Source organism: Camelus dromedarius, chromosome 22, assembly GCF_036321535.1.
Source record: "Camelus dromedarius isolate mCamDro1 chromosome 22, mCamDro1.pat, whole genome shotgun sequence".
Taxonomy (NCBI): domain Eukaryota; kingdom Metazoa; phylum Chordata; class Mammalia; order Artiodactyla; family Camelidae; genus Camelus; species Camelus dromedarius.
This window is the reverse complement of record NC_087457.1, coordinates 33,940,969-33,957,264: the sequence shown is the minus strand read 5'-3', so window position 1 is coordinate 33,957,264 and position 16,296 is coordinate 33,940,969. Positions and strand designations below refer to the sequence as shown.

At 44.2% G+C, this 16,296-nt stretch overlaps 1 protein-coding gene across 1 annotated transcript in view; it reads right to left on the bottom strand.

Moving 5' to 3' along the window:
• CSMD1 (CUB and Sushi multiple domains 1) overlaps window positions 1-16,296 on the bottom strand; it is a 1,691,213-nt gene that overhangs the window by 582,295 nt on the left and 1,092,622 nt on the right. The window lies entirely within an intron of this gene.

Sequence of the window (16,296 nt, the reverse complement as noted above, 5' to 3'; positions counted from 1 at the left end):
AATGGTGTTACTTTGAAATATTGAAGTATATGTGTGTGGCTTAGCATAGACATTTGTTTCTATAATTTTGATGGCAAAACAAAAGTTACATGCATTTAACAACAGTGTATTGTATATACAGCAACCTAAGTCAGGCTAAAAGGCAGTGTTTTGAAGTCAATGCTGCATGAAACTGCTGTTTTTAAACAAAATTAAATAGAACCTTAAAATTTTAGTTTAAGAAATGAAGGTCTATGTGATAATTTATTCCTGGAAGAATTTCTAACTCACTCCACCTTCATTTTCTCCCTCTTAGAAAAGAAGTGTGTTGAATTTCAGAAATATTTAGTCAAACAGAATGACTTGAGCGTTGCCGGAATACACAAAGAACCCCCATGCTTTGTATAAATTATTGTCATTAATGGTACGGCACGAGGTGCTTGCTTGAATAACTTTTTGTTGATAGTAAAAAAGAACCAGCTTTCAGGAAGAAGTTGTGCATAAAATTCACCTAAGAGGGTGACGACTAATTTTCATCTTAACAAATACACATTAAAGTTGTTTTCTTAAAGACCATATAAATCAGAATAATTTCCTAAATTAAACTTCTTGCTAATGTTCCCTTCGTGGTTCCGAGCTCACACACCAACAGTTCCTCGAGCAAACTGGTGACCTTAGGAAAAACCCCATCGTCGCTGCACAGTGGGTCCTCCTGTGACCTATGCGACCGTTCGAACAAGTTCGTTCACACGCATTTGCTGTGATTTCAATATATTATCTAGGGCAGGCCCTCTGTTCTGACTCAGGCCTTGTGAGGCAGTGGAAGGAGGGGCTCCGGCTGGGAAAGAAACAGGTACCCCCAGGGCACGTGCGCCGGAGGGCCTCCGGATCTACTCCCTTATCCAGTCAATCCCGGAAGGAATTCTCCACTTAGTTGCAAGAAAAGTATTATTTACATTTACCTATTATATGTAAGAGTTCCCTGTATTTTCACCTTAAAACTGGCCATAATTTTAAAGACAGGACATTTTTAGAAATCCATTTCAGTGCACTTGCAAAGCATCCTGGGTCTCACAAAACACTAACACCCTCAGTACTTGTTTGTTGAGAATCCATTAAGGTCGCAAATTGAGTCATACTCGGTTCCTCACTAGCAGGATTTCCACTTTTAAAATCAAGTGTGATTGCGCATCATCCACGCTGTTAATCAGCTCAGTAAAACCATCCTTCACGTGTACACCTCTTCACTTCGTTGGTCCTCAACACGTAACTCACGCGTGGTCCCGGCAGAGTCTCTAAGCCATTGCTTTTCTCGTTTATAAAATTGAGATGCTGATTTCTACTTCTGTGCTGTATGATTCCAACTACATGGCGTTCTGGAAAAGGCAAAACTTTGGAGACAGTATAGAGACGAGCGGCTGCCAGGGGCTGTGGGGGAGGGAGGAATGAACAGAAGGAGCACGAGGCTTTTAAGGGCAGGGAAACCACTCTCGGGCGGTGCTGCGGTGGCAGGTACACGCATTACACACTTGTCCAGACCCCAGGACGCACGGCACCCAGAGCGAACCCTCATGTAAACTGTGAACCCCTAGTGACGATGATGTGTCAACACGGGCCCACTGATTGTAACAAACGTGCCCCTATGATGAGGGGTGCTGATAGCGGGGGAGGCTGCACTTACGGGGTCGGGGAGACACGGGGACATCTCTGCGTCTTCCTCTCAATTTTAGTGTGAACTTCAACTGCTCTCAAAAATTGTCTTAAAAACATTGCACTTGGGCTGAAGTCACAGAGCCTGAAGGAACAGGTCATGGAGTAGAGAGCTTTCAACTCCAAGCCACAGAATTCACCGCTATTATCTTTACAAGAAGTAAGTGCTGCTAAGATCTTCTGAGAAGGCGCCGCTTAGGAGGATAACGTGCTAACACGCAGAATGGAGTCAACTTCAGACAGAAGCAGGAGGCACTGACTAGAGACTTCTTCTAGAATGAAGACAAGGAAGGTCTGAGCAGGAGATGAGACGGGGCGGCCCGCCTACCAGAGGCTCTCGTGCGCCTTCCGCGCGCCACTCCCGCTCACAGGAGGCAGAGGGGACGCGGCCTGAGACACGGCAGGGGCAGGTGCGCCCGTGGCCCGCTCGTGGCCGTTTTAAGTGATTTCCCTTCCGTATTTAATCAGCGTTGCACAGATACAGACAAGCGCAGGGAAGCTTCAGTGATGAGGGAAGGAGAGAGAGGAAGAAAAAGCTGTCTCCACCATTTACTCTCTCACATTTATGAACATGCAGGTCTGGACGCCCTGAAATAACTTCTCCCCACGTCTGCTGCTGGTCCCCCATGAGGAGCGGAAGGGCTGGTCCAAGGGGAAAACACTGGGTTTGCTTATCTGCAGGATTGTTTCCTCGCTGATTTGTCTCCTCTCGACAAAACTGGCCTGCCGGTTTTGGCACGCCCCACTCAAATTCATTATTTTTTCAATTAGCCTACAAGGTCCTCGAGGGCAAAGACCATGTGTTGTGTTCCTTGGTATCAACTCCCACAGCTTGTGCAGTGCCCGGCAGGCTGCAGACAGACAGACAGACATGCACCCCCTGACGGCTGACGGGCAGGTCTGTCAATGGATCTCAAGGTATCACTCATCTTCCATCTGCATCAAGTCTATACAGACACTGACTTAAGCTGCATCACGTCACACACAACATACTTGATGTGTCGTCTGGTTTCGGTTTGACTCACACGCCAGTGAACCAATGAAGAGGTCAGCAGTGTAATCGAAAGTGATCCAGGGGTGATTCAAGTTCTCCACCCAGCTCTAAACAGCTGAGGACACGTCTCACACCCGAGACACAACGACGGGTTAACAGCTAAATTACACAAGGAACACACACCGCAATAGCGAAAAACCAAACAGCCCAATTAAAACTGGGCAAAGGTCCTGAACAATTCTCCACATAAGACACCCCAATGGCCAACGGGCACCTAAAGCACACAGCATCACTGCTCACCGGGAAGGGCACGTCCAAACCACCATGAGGTACCGCTTCGTGCCTGTTAAGGTGTCTGGTAAAAAAGAAAAGCAGGAGATGATAAATGCTGGCAAGTACGTGGAGGAAAGGCTACACTTGTGCACTGCTGGTGGGGATATAAACCGTCACAGCCACTGTGGGAAACAGGAAGCCAAATCACGGCCTTGGGGAGAGATGTGCACTCTGATGTTCACTGCGGCATCATTCGTGGGAGGCCAGACAGGGAAGCAACCTGAGTGCCTGACAATGGATGACGGGTAGAGATGATGTCACACACACACTCTCACACACACACACACAGTGGAATATTATTCAGCCATAAAAAGGAGGAAATCCCTCCATTTGTGACAACACGGATCATGGGTGAACCTGGGGGATCTTGTGCTGAGAGAAATAAGCCAGACAGAGAAACATACATACACCGAGTGGTATCACTTATATGTGAAATCAAAAAACACAACTCATAGACACAGAGCAAGAAGGGTGGCTGCCAGGGGCTTGGGGAGGTGGGGGAAATAGAGAGAGGTTGGTAAAAGGTTACAAAGTGTCACTTACAAGGTGAAGATTGATAAGGAATGAGGACCTAACATGCAACATGCTAATACTCTACTGTGTGATAAAAATTTGCTGGGATAGTAGAAATCAGGTCTTCTCACCAAAAAAAACCCCAGAAAACCAAAGAAAGCTGTCAGCATATGAGACGACGAGTGTTAATTAACGCTATAGTGGGAATCCTTTCATAATTTGTACGTATATCAAAATCCTGTTCCGCACTTTAAATGTGTCTATATACACACATACTCTAAGTACACACACCCACACACACACACACTTTTGTTTGCAGTAAACTATTTTTATTTGCAGTAAAATGGTAGCATTTTTTTCACATGAAAGTACCCAGGCAACTTCAAAACCTGTCTTCTCCCTCAAAGCGTGACCGGTACCACTGCACACCGTGTCAAACACGGCCGCTTGAGGTGGGCGCCCCAGACACAGAGGGCGACCCCACCAGAGAAGACCACCACTTTCTTGCTTCTGCACACGCTTTGCTTCCTCAGACTGCAACGCTCCGTCCAGCCTCCCGTAAAGGGACTTTTCTAGACTGAGATCCGGCCACAAACAGTGCGGTGCATCCCTGCCCTCATACGGGCCTAAACAGCCTGGGAAACAGAAGCAAGCAGACCGCTCACAGCCCTCTCCAGCTTGGCGTGGGGCAGTCGTGATCGCCAGCATGATCACGACCTGGGCAACAGGAAGGGAGATCCCAGGTTTCTGCAAAGTCACTTTTCCCATCCAGAGGGACATGGTGAAAACTGGCTTCAAAGCAGCCATGGCCATCTTGTCCTTCACTTCTGAGCAGTGGGGACAACAGGTTGTAAGATGAGTTTTATTATGATGAATTAGGACACTTAGTAAAGAAAAAGACAACCTCAAGAGTGAACACAGCCGACCTGCCCACCTGGCAGGGAAGCACGTGTGTGGGGGGCACGCGGCAGCCCACGTGTGGGCCCCGCAGGCCCCTCCCCGCCCAGCGTGAGCGGAGGTCACGCAGCTCACTGTCTGTACGGCAATTAGGAAATAAAAAGTCTTGACAAAACTCTGTGTGCGAGGTCACTGGAGACGAAAGAAAGTCCCGCTGCTGAGGGATCCAGCAAAACTCTTTAATTCCAATTAATTCCAGATTAATTCCGGATTGTTGGATGGGGTTAGCTCCAGGAAGCAGCCGCTCTGACATGGGGAGCTGGAGAGGTGCCAGGAAACTCTGTCCTCGACTATCCCTCCCCAGTTGTTCTCCTTTAAAGCTCCTATTTCAGAGATGAATCTTTTCAGTGAAGTGTCCCCCCTTCGTCAAGTCCTCTTTTACAAGGCAAATGGCACAAGGAAAGGAGTGGCTACCCACAAGGAAATACTTGCTCAGAAGCTTTCTCTGGACCAGAAAGGGCATCTCCTGGAACCCTGTGATCATCCCCTAGGTGGACGGGCTAAAGGGAGATGCCCGGAAATGTGGACACAGCTGGAAACTGGCCGGGGACCAGAGGTGGGGCCAGCCAGACATCTAACAAGTGGCTGTCAGCGTGTGAACACGATTCCAACCCTTTCTTGGCCTGAACAACTACACGCTGTGTCAGCACACCCAGGGGATTTGCAGCCCTGAGCCAGTCTAAGGGTGTCCCGACGCCCGTCTCAGAGGCGGGGGGAGGTGACGCCCTCGGTGCACACAGAGGATGGACACCGCCATCCGCGGTCCCGGACAGGAGGGTGCCGGGCAGCCACACACAGCTCCGTCCTCTCTCCACTGAGAAGCGGCGACTCCTAACCCTCCCGCTAATTCCTCATTATCCCCTAAGGAATTACTTAAGTCGTTTAAGTAATACCCTTTAAGTCTCTCCTCACTTTCAAATTTGACGCGTGATGATGGTTCCTCATCTCCAATCTCCTTGAAGCTCCGTAAAGGCCCGGAGTCAGTCTTGCACTTCATTTGCTTTGCCTGCAAATAACAGATGCTCGGTGTTCGGGCTTTTCACGCCAGAATGTGAGTCTAGAATCCGAGGCAAGTGAAGTTTACGTTCCTTAAGGTTCTCCTTTATTCTGCATGGGGCTGTACGTCGCAAAGCATCGCTCACCTCCGGAAGTATTTCCTTTCAAAAACGCAGTCCAGTTGGTGACAACTGCTTGTCTCTTCCCCCAGTGCGAAGCCACATCTCACACATCTTTCCTCTCATGTCTTCAGGAGACACGCGAGGACCAAGCCTGCTGGGCACCCTGCCGCTGCGGGAGTTGACCATGTCATTATCCACAGCAGATCCACAGGTAACTGGAGGCTTCAAGAAGTCGTGCGGGCACGTCGGCCTCCTGTCCTCATCCGCAACAGGTGACGGAGGGCCAGAAGCTCCACTCCAACCTAACGTGGCCTAAACTAAACCAGGGTTTAAGTGACTGCTACGTTTTACGTCTGGAATGTTTTTGGTGTGATGACAAGCATGGGTATCACTGACATAGTAAATGATGATTTTTGATGATAAAACCACCATCTGACGTTGGTGGAAAAGAATCATAGATGCTGTCACTTTAATTCACAGAAGAAGAAACCTGACCCCTCACCCCAGGAGAAAAGGGGAATGTTTAAACAAGGTGGTTTTTATGGGAGGATGCGTGGAAAGCCGTCAAATTAGTATGCAAAGACCTAGGTAGTTAAAAAAAAAAAAAAGGCAACTCATTTAAACAATCACGCCCAGCACTTCTGTCACTCAGGAAACATTGTGAGTCAACACGTGATTGAGCTATTTGACGAAAATGCCATTTCACGTTTACTGTGTTGCTCACATTGAGCTGCTCAACTACCAAGGAGCCCGTGTCAGAGGCGGCTCTGAACGTCAACCCGCGCTCACACGGAGGCCTTGAAATGTTCGAACACCTTTGAAATGGCTGCTGCTTTGTGCCACGTGGCAGTTGAACAGGAAGCCATCAAGCTGTGTTTTTTCTCTTACAAAATGAACGCCTGCCCAGAGCACCGCCTCCTTTCTTCAAGTAAGGAGCGCAGCAGAGTGCAGTGGGCCCTGAACTCTGAACTGCGCCTGTCAGTGTAGATGCTCTGCGGAAGATCGCACCGGCAGCTCCCCCGCCACCAAGCTGGAACCCAGAGCCCAGGGTGAGTACGTCACGGGTGAGCGTCGGCAACGGTGTTTGTAACTGCGTGACTGTACCCTAGCTCAAAGGGCTTTCCTTGTGCTCACTGACCAGGGTTAGGTTGGGGGGCATTAGGTGGTCTGCCTGTGCCCCTCGTTTTGATCCTCAGAAATGACAGCTGGGGGTTCTGTGCACCTTGCTGTGCACAACTCGCCCCAGCCGCCCAAGTCCCTCATGGCTTCTCTGTATCTGTTGCTCCTGGTGCAGGTCCCAGCCTGTGCAGACACTGCAGCAAGAGGCCCCAGGCCTCAGTCGGCCTGAAACGCTAGAAGCATTTACCAACCTGACTTTAAACTGCGCAAGTTTTTCTCTAGAGCCCTTTCCACAGACCCCCTTCCTAAACACCTTTTGTTCTAGGCACCAGAATACTAGGACATATGGGTCATTGATTCCCGAGGCCAGAGGTAAACAACACGCCCAGCCCGAGGAAGCGGACCACTGCATCTGCAAAACCAGGAACAACTTGGCAACGCTTTGTCACCCCGCATACAATCTCTATGGAAACCAGCACCTCCCCCTGAACTCTTGAACTTCTCCTATAAAACCCGTCTTCCGTCCCCAGCAGGCTCATAGACTTGCAGGCATTAGCCCGCAGTGACCCCCTTTGTCTGCCTTTTCTTCTTCACCCAAAACTCTGTCCTCAAGTCCCAATTTGGTAAGTGGGGACGGAGGCTGAGTTTTGGCAACAATTAGGTGGGTTCTGGGTCTGCCGGCCACAAGGACGTGGCCAGGAGAAACCCTCCTGTCTGTGCTGACTCGAGAAGCGATGTAGGAAAACTGTCGTTGACATGAAGGACTCCAGGAACACAGCGAAGGACCCTGAAGCCAGACTTCAGTGTTTTGCAATTGAAATGCTGCTGTGGACCCAGCTGAACTCTGAGCCAGGGAGGGTGGAAAACCTCAAGGGTGATCATCGAGGAGACGCAGGTCGCATTAGCATCGAGTAGATGTCTTTCAGCTTCAGTTTCTCAGCTGGCATCTGGAACGTCCTATCAGACAGATTCTTGTGTGTTAGCGGGTCATGTGGTCTTGGGCCACCGTGGGGGCTGGCTTCGGTGGCAGTGAACTGTGTAACAAAGTGTTTCTGAAATCCTGAAATGTTAAACCCTCTATTTACGCTGCCTCTGGCACCACAGACAGAAACAACACTGACTTTCCTGTCCATGTTCAGAGATGGCCAGTCATCAGCGTCCGTGCCTCTGCCCGTGTTCTCTTCTCTCTCAAGCTATGATTTATATTCTCCTCAGCTCCACGAGGCACTTGTGAGTTTCCACAGGCTGCAGCTGCCCGTTCAGATGTGTTCTGTTTCTAGTAACGTTCCGAAAATACAAATGATTACTGTGCCCATTAATTTTGCATAACATCTTTCCCAAGAATTTTTTTTTGCCCTCTTTATATGCTTTGGGATTTGACTATTCAAGTGACATGCTCAGAACTTTAGACAACCTATTTAGTAAACCACAACTCCTCCCTTCTGACTGAATTTTAAACACAAGGCAATCAAATGCAATTAATTTTTTAAAGGAATAATGGCACCATTTTGTGGGATAGTTTTGATTTTTAGGGTAATTTTCCTTATGTTTCTTCATGTAAGCCTCCAGACAATCCTACTCCATTTTAAAAATAAGGCGAGAGAGGCCCAGAGGAGTGAAAAGGGATTAATACTGTGCTTTCACGCTGGAGGTCAATTCTCATGACGACATAAATAAATGACTGTATTTTCAAATGCATTTTCTTATATTCAATAAGAGTAGTCATCAAAGCGGAGAGCAGAATTAAACATCAAATTACTTTCTCTGCCTGGAGTATGAATTATTTGAACTTTCAGCTCGCCCGTGTATTCACAGATGCCTACAATCCCACAGATGTGATGGTTTATCATCTGCTTGAAGAAAAAAACATCATTTAAATTGTATTGAACTGTTTTCTTTTTTGTTTGTTTGTTTAATGCACTGGTTACATTCTCACAGGAAAAAAAGCACTGTTTACGTAAGTTTCTAACACAACTCAACTTTAGAATTCCAATTTTTAATTCTGTCACTTTTTTCCCCTAAAATTTCACTTAACTATTTGCTAAAGGAAAACTGAAGTAAGTTGAAGGAAAAAAAAGCTTGAAAGTTGAAGAAAAGCTAAAGAAAAATGTGGGATTAAGTGCTGCACAGCTGATGCACAGCACTACCTGATGCTCAGTGCTACCTGATGCACAGTGCTAACTGATGCTCAGCACTACCTGATGCACAGTGCTAACTGATGCTCAGTACTACCTGATACACAGCACTACGTGATGCACAGCACTGATGCACAGTACTATCTGATGCTCAGTACTAACTGATGCTCAGCACTACCTGATGCTCAGTACAGCCTTATACACAGCACTACCTGATGCTCAGTACAGCCTTATACACAGCACTACCTGATGCTCAGTGCTAACTGATGCTCAGTACGACCTGAGGCACAGCACTACCTGATGCACAGCACTAACTGATGCTCAGTACTACCCGATGCTCAGTGCTACCTGACGCTCAGTGCTACCTGATGCTCAGTGCTACCTGATGCACAGCACTACCTGATGCTCAGTACTACCTGATGCTCAGTGCTACCTGATGCACAGCTGATGCACAGTGCAGTGCTGGATCTTTGTATCCAGTTTGCTTGCACGCTGTGTCTTCCTCCCTGGACTGAGTTTATCTCTGTTGTTCCTTAGGAAGGAATAGGGTTCTCAAAGTAAGTGTGACCACACATTGCCAAAGGGTTCTCTTGCATTATGCGTATTTAGAAGACAACATTTATTTTTAATGCATTACTAAGCCATGTATTTAAGGCCTTTCATGTTTAACAGTAAAAATAGCAACTGATTATAACCAGTGCTAGCAGAGATTTTGCCAACAGGTTTTTTTAAACACTTCCTTTGGGAGTAAACACAGCGCCAGTTAAGATCAACATGCACATATAGACTCGAAGTCCTCACAGATTTCAGGAATCTCTTCCATGGAAAAAACTGGATATTCACACTTACGTGTTCATATTTATTTCACTGTTACGTGATAAAGCAAAGAAACAAGTCCCATTCAAATACAGAGTAAGAAAACCAGCCAAGTGACCAAAATAAAGCATTAGTTTAGAAAACAGATAGAAAATAAAATTATTCACAGTGATTAAGTGGAAAAAGCTGATTAACAGTGTTACTGGCCGTGTGTTTAACTGTTTATTTTTCTCTTACAACAGCATCTTCTAGTGAGATCACAGATAAGTGCTGTCTGATGACAAACCTTCCATTTGTTTTACAGCAGTTACTTCTTGCAAGTGTACTTTACTGGCAGGTGGAATGTACGGAAATAAAATCCTAGTAAATCACTGCATTTTGCCTGAAAACATACAAATGACTACTTTCAGCGGAGGTTTCTGCATCCAGCTGTGTCCTACGCGGAGCTGTTCGTGGAGGGTGGTGTGACGGGCAAGCTTTTGTCCTGCATCTGCTTAGAAATGTCCCTCCTGCACGGGGACCTGCACGTCCTTCCCAGGCCACCCTCTGACTGGTGCTAGAAAGAGTCTTTCCAAAAGAATATTTAACTTTTATATATTTGCCTGCTTTTGTGAACTTCCGTCCTCTACCAGTGAAGCATACGCATCATATTAAAATTATGTGAAAATCTGAAACAATATTCCTAAAGTTATGTTTTAAAAATAGCATGCAGCCCAAATCATTCTTGTCTAAGTAGAAATATGTTTCTGAAAACTACAAAATTGTCTCTGGTCACTTATAATTAAAAAAAAGAAAAAAGGAAAAGGAAAAAAAATGCATCACTCTGGTATTTCTCGTTTTCTTCCTATTGTTTAACTTCTTAAATATATCACCATATCACTGGCACTGGAAATAAATGTGTGATAGGAAATATTTTACCATTTTCTAGGGTTAGTGACTTCTTTATCGATATACTTATGCACATCAATGAATTTGTCATAATTTGAGATTTAGTAGCTAGTTCCCAGAAATCAGCAGTGACTTCATACACACACACACACACTCTCACACACACGTATACACATGCATTTTTTGTATGTGTGTCTGTATATACACAGACATGCATAGACACTTTTATTAGCTGAAAGTACAAAGTCAGAGAATCTTTAATAAACTGCTTTTTTACGATTATAAATGCCTTAGATGATTATGTTTTCCTGACTTTTAATTTACTAGCCAATCATGCTTTAGGTTTTTCATTTATGTTGCCCCTTCAACCATTATTTGATGAGTTCAAAGCAATTGAATCAAATACATAGATTTTTTTTTAAGTGGGGAAAATAAACATATATTTTATTTTTATTTGAGCCATATATTCAAAACAGTATTGCAAATAATAGTACATAACCACTTATTAAAATGTGGTAAATTTTTTTTTAAAGTTTGGGCAAAAAAGAAAACATTTCATAGTAGTTATAAATTGAGTTCTCTCAAAATATTTACATATTTACTTACATAACTCTTGACAATCCTTATATTCTCTTCATAGCAATAACAGTAACCTTTCCTCATGAAGAACTTTCAGTAATCACTGGGGGAAAGAGACGTTCAAAGTGCTGATGAAACAGGGACTGTCTTTAAATGTGTCGGGAATTCAGCTGTTCTTGAACAACTATTCACAGAGTATATAATATGATAATTAACATAGCTTATATTTAAAGTAAAGTTAGCCTCATATCATGTTAAATTGTTTAAAAATAAAATATCAGATTGATCAGCTTTTATAATAAAATTATCTTGATTAGGGAGAACAAATCCCAACCACTGTTAAGAAACCAGAATCTTCTTTTTTACCTAAAAAGTCTATGTTGGATTAATTTGTAACGTTGAAAATGAGGTATGTATTTTAAGCCATTTTAAATCTTATTTGACAAATACATAACTTTCTATTGAAGTTTATTTCATAACCTTAAAAAACTCTGTTTAATGATTTGAAAATTACCAGTCATGTTTACACGCATATACGTGATTGGCTGACCGCCAAATTAGGTTGTGATTAAGCACGTAAACTTACCAAATGGTTTTGGGAGTAACTTATTGATTGATATAATAAATTTGATTCACAGGAGATAATCAAAATCAGAACAACAAGAAGCCAGGAAATAATTAATTAAACACAGGCTCTTCTTGCTTCCCACGAGAGTGTCTTCAGACGCTAACGAGGGCTGCGCACACTTCAGATTCGCTCACGACGGTTCTATGGCACAGCGGCAAGAAACCTGGACTTGAAGCGGGGCCGTTGTCTGCACACCTGACAGTCCAGCATTTTATTTAACATCTTCAAACACACTTTTTATTTGCAGAATAATGACTACCTGACAGTTTTCATGAAGATTAAACATCACCCTTTATATATTTATTATAAGAGACACAGAAGGTGCTTTATAAGGTGACTCTGGTAGGTCAGTCCCAGGGCTCGCGGTGCGCGGGCAGAAGGCAGGTGAGACCAGGCGGCCCACTAGCAGATCACTGTAACAGCATTTCTGAGAAATCTTTCTTATAATCTCTACGTTCAAATCCTGTTCAATATATTTCCTTTTTCCCTCAAAAACAAAACACTCTAGAGATGCCTTTCTGGGGGTAGCCACATAGGGACAGCCCACAACTAGCCCCTGGATCCAGTAAAACCAGATTCCTTAACTTAAAAATCACTCCCCTACGTGTATGCCAATCACTCAGCTTCTAGGAGTTTGCTCATATGTACCTAAATGCTGCTTCTGCGCCATCCATCCCTTGGCTATTGATTAAGAGTATTCTATAGAAACAGCTGCATGAGAGACACAGTTGTAGCATATTTACTTTGTTTTCCCCCTTTTGCTATACGTTATGATTTTGGAACATCGACTGAAAAATGTTTGTGGACTTCAGTGAACCTCTGTGCCTTTTAGAGACATGAGCTAAAGTGAACATTTCTTTTTCTAACCATTAGATGGAACCCATTCCCTCCCCCTGTAGGAACTCAACTATAAGACGTACCAAGAAATCACAGTGGAATGACTGTCAGGGCACCAGGGAGGAAGGACACTTCATCCTCCCACGTTGGGAGGATGCCCCGTCCTTTATCTGAAAGTGGCTGCACACCTTGTGTGACTTATGAAGCAGTTCCTGTGAATACAGCCTCTGTGGCTTCACAGCCTGCCTAATAACACCAATTTAGGAATGTCCAGGAGGTGACTGATTTAAAGGCACGGTTGGCACCAACTTCATACGCAAACTACAGAGAAAGGGGAGGTCATGGCCACCCAGTCAAAAGTATTCTCTGATAACTTACTTCTGAAAATTGCTTGTCTCTTTTTACTTTTACTCAAAAACATATTGTTCATACACAATTTCTAGTTACTGTTGCCCTCTGTTATTTAAATAATGAAACAATATTGCGTTTTCATTAGCTGCAACATCAGTGTATGCACCAGCTTCACAGGTATTTATGGCATGTTTTCCTGATCATTAAAATTAAAAATCTTTTGAGAATACAAGTGGGAGATTTATTCAACATGTACTGATAGAAATCAACACTTTATATGACTGCAACTTTTGCCAGAAACTAGTAAGATCCTAACAGAGAAAATATTAACTATACAGTAGAAACTACAGCAAAGATGCATAATTCACAATTTTAAATAAGAAATAACTCATGTTTATTTTTAATCACTTATGTACCAGTTTCATGAATATTTCATACATGATTTTTTTGTTATTAAAAATTTATCTTTTTAGGTTACTCTTACCTGTCAGAGTAAACACATACTTTTTTCTCTAATAGTCAATGCCCCTTTAATTACTAAACCAGAAAAGAAAGTATTACCACATAAATTGGTTAAGAGGCTACGGTTACTTTCAAGTTGCAAATTATTTGTTAACATAAAGCACAGGGCAAGATTTTCCCCTCTTTTGTCTATTAATGCATCTGTTTCCAAGGTCTGGAAAAGTGACGAACACATAAGAGTTAATAAACACTTGTTGAATAAAGTCAAAATGTACTATTACAAGTTCTTGTTGGTCGTATCAGTCACCCACTGAAGGCAAGGAGGACGGGTTCTGCACAGGCAGTAGAGACATCATCACGTGACATCATCATTGCGGACTTTTACCACCAACCTGACGCCCTGGAGAAATGTGGTCGAGACTTTCTTGAGCATCTGTTGCCCCAAGGTCTTCTGTCTATCGACACATTTACTCTCCACGAGGACCTGGCGAGTCCCTGCCACTGGTGCTGTTCCACAGGTGATGGAAGTGAACTGAGACTACAATCAGTGAATATTCATTCCATTTCTCATATGTATCACATTCTACCTGTTATAATAATTCCTACGAGATGCTCCAACTAGACCATGGTTCCCCAAAGGCAGACTCTACCTCATTCCTTTCTGGATAGCCTGCCGTACGTACTCAGCACAGCAAGCTAAAACGGAACATGCAAAATAAACCTTGCTGAAGGAACGCGCGTGTAAAAGGGGGTGTGTGTGCGCGTGTGCGTGTGCGTGTGCGTCTTCTCCTCTGAATTGCTTTGGGTATCGTGGAGCTGACTTTAAAAAATCATTCTGAGGGACACTCACAGGTAATGTGCTATTGAATTTCACATCCTCCTGTTCAGAACATCAAATATTTTTATTTTTCTGGGACCTGGACATAAAGCCCTAGGTTAAATTTTATTTTCAAATTTTACATTAAGAAAACAAAGAACACAAAACTTGGCTACTCTCGAGAAAAATCTGGATAGTTCCCTTTTCTGCTAATGAGAGGATGGTAAATTGCCAACTTCCTCTTTTTGCTATAGATGCTGGGATTAAAAATTAAATATTAATTTTGGTCTCTGCAATTCCATTAGTCTCCATTTACAGTTAATTAATTCATTCCTCCTGGCTTTCATTTTCTATTTCATTATATTCTGAATATGTTTTGTTCAAAGAAGTCACTGGAAGTAATTTGTAAATACAGGTTATGGATATATTTAATAAACAAAAGAATGGTGGCAGATCTCTGGATTGGTTTTGCCCACATAATGGCACAGACACTCATGAGATGCCTGCCTCTTATGGCCCTCTTATGTCATAGTTTCCCCAGAAAACACACAGGACTTGAACAAGCTCCAAATGATGTGGCTATAAATTTGCATTTTTACACCAGCCCACTCCATCATCAAACCGCCGTGTGCTGAGAACCTCCCATGGGGATGACAAAATAAACAGCATGGTCCGTCCTCAAGAAAAGCTCCCTCACTATTGACACAGCGCACCCACAGCACAGCTGTGGTTTACCCGTGGGGCAGATCCTGGCGCCCCCGGGGCTGGGTGTTAAGTGGGTCATCCCCCAACATGGGGAGGGTCAGCCGCCCCCGTCACCTCACATCCCCTGGACGCTGACTGTCTACACATGTCTCTCTTTACTTCAGCCTTTTTTTCTAAGCACACATAATCTTTACCTCTCATTTATAAAATATTCATAATTCACAGATTTATTCATCTCATATTCTTTCTATTTGTACTCTTGGAACCTACCTACCAGTACAGACATCACTGCAAGAAACTCATGGCTGTTTTTCAGTATGTTCAATATTTCAATACACTCTGAAACACAGCATGGAACATGCACGTCGGGTGCAGGGTCTGAAATGTTCGGATCTTCCTGGGGGCTAGTGAAGAGTTACAGGCATATTTGTGAGAAAGTAATTTGAAGGAGAAGCATCGTCCGCCCCGCTTGCCCTCTTCCCAGTGGTCCCGGAACGGCTCTCGCCTGCTGGGCTCTCATTATCACTAATTGAAGGCGCTGATATTGGTGTAAAAGATGTATCCGTGGCATATTACATGAGTGCATTACAGTGCTGATGTTTTCAAGGGAAAGCAGCCTCCCTTTCTGGAAGCATCCGTTACTTACTGAGGTCTGGTCTACCCTGCACAGCTCCCCAGTGCTCCCATTAGCTTTAATGAAAGGAACACAATATGGGAACAGCGAGTGGAGAGAGAATTCATGTCATAATATGCACTTGATTGCAAGCCACAGGTCCCACTGTTTTCCAACTGCCTCCTCGAAGCTCGTGCTTTGCAACAGTTAGAAGATGAAGAAAAATAATACCATGTAACACCTGGTCCACAAGAAGTCTCCTCCAGGTGTGCACAGCAGTACGTGAGCGACACGGTCCACAAGGAAGTTCGACTTTCCCCATTTAAACATGGCGCCTTCATCCCTCATTGGATTTTCTAACTCTTGCTGGAGCTGAGCACACACAGACACAGGTACAGAAAAGTCTCAAAAATTTACACGATGTTTTAGGTCAGGAAATGGAGGCCACCTTCTCCTGGAGCAGACTGCAGTACAGTCTAACGTGTGCTATATACTGCATTGGAGGTGCCAGGGGAGTATGGCTTTATTTTGATTGCTCCTACAAGATATGATAGAAATACTGATGAAAAGTTAAGGAGTCATCGGCCTGGCAGCAAAGCACACAGGGAGAGGGCAGGAAACATGGTCATTAAATTTGCTTTTAATGCACAGGATATGGTGTGTGCTGTGGACTGAATGTCTGTGTCCTCCCCACCAAGTTTGTATGTTGAAGCCTTGATGCCCAATAGTATTATAGTAGGCG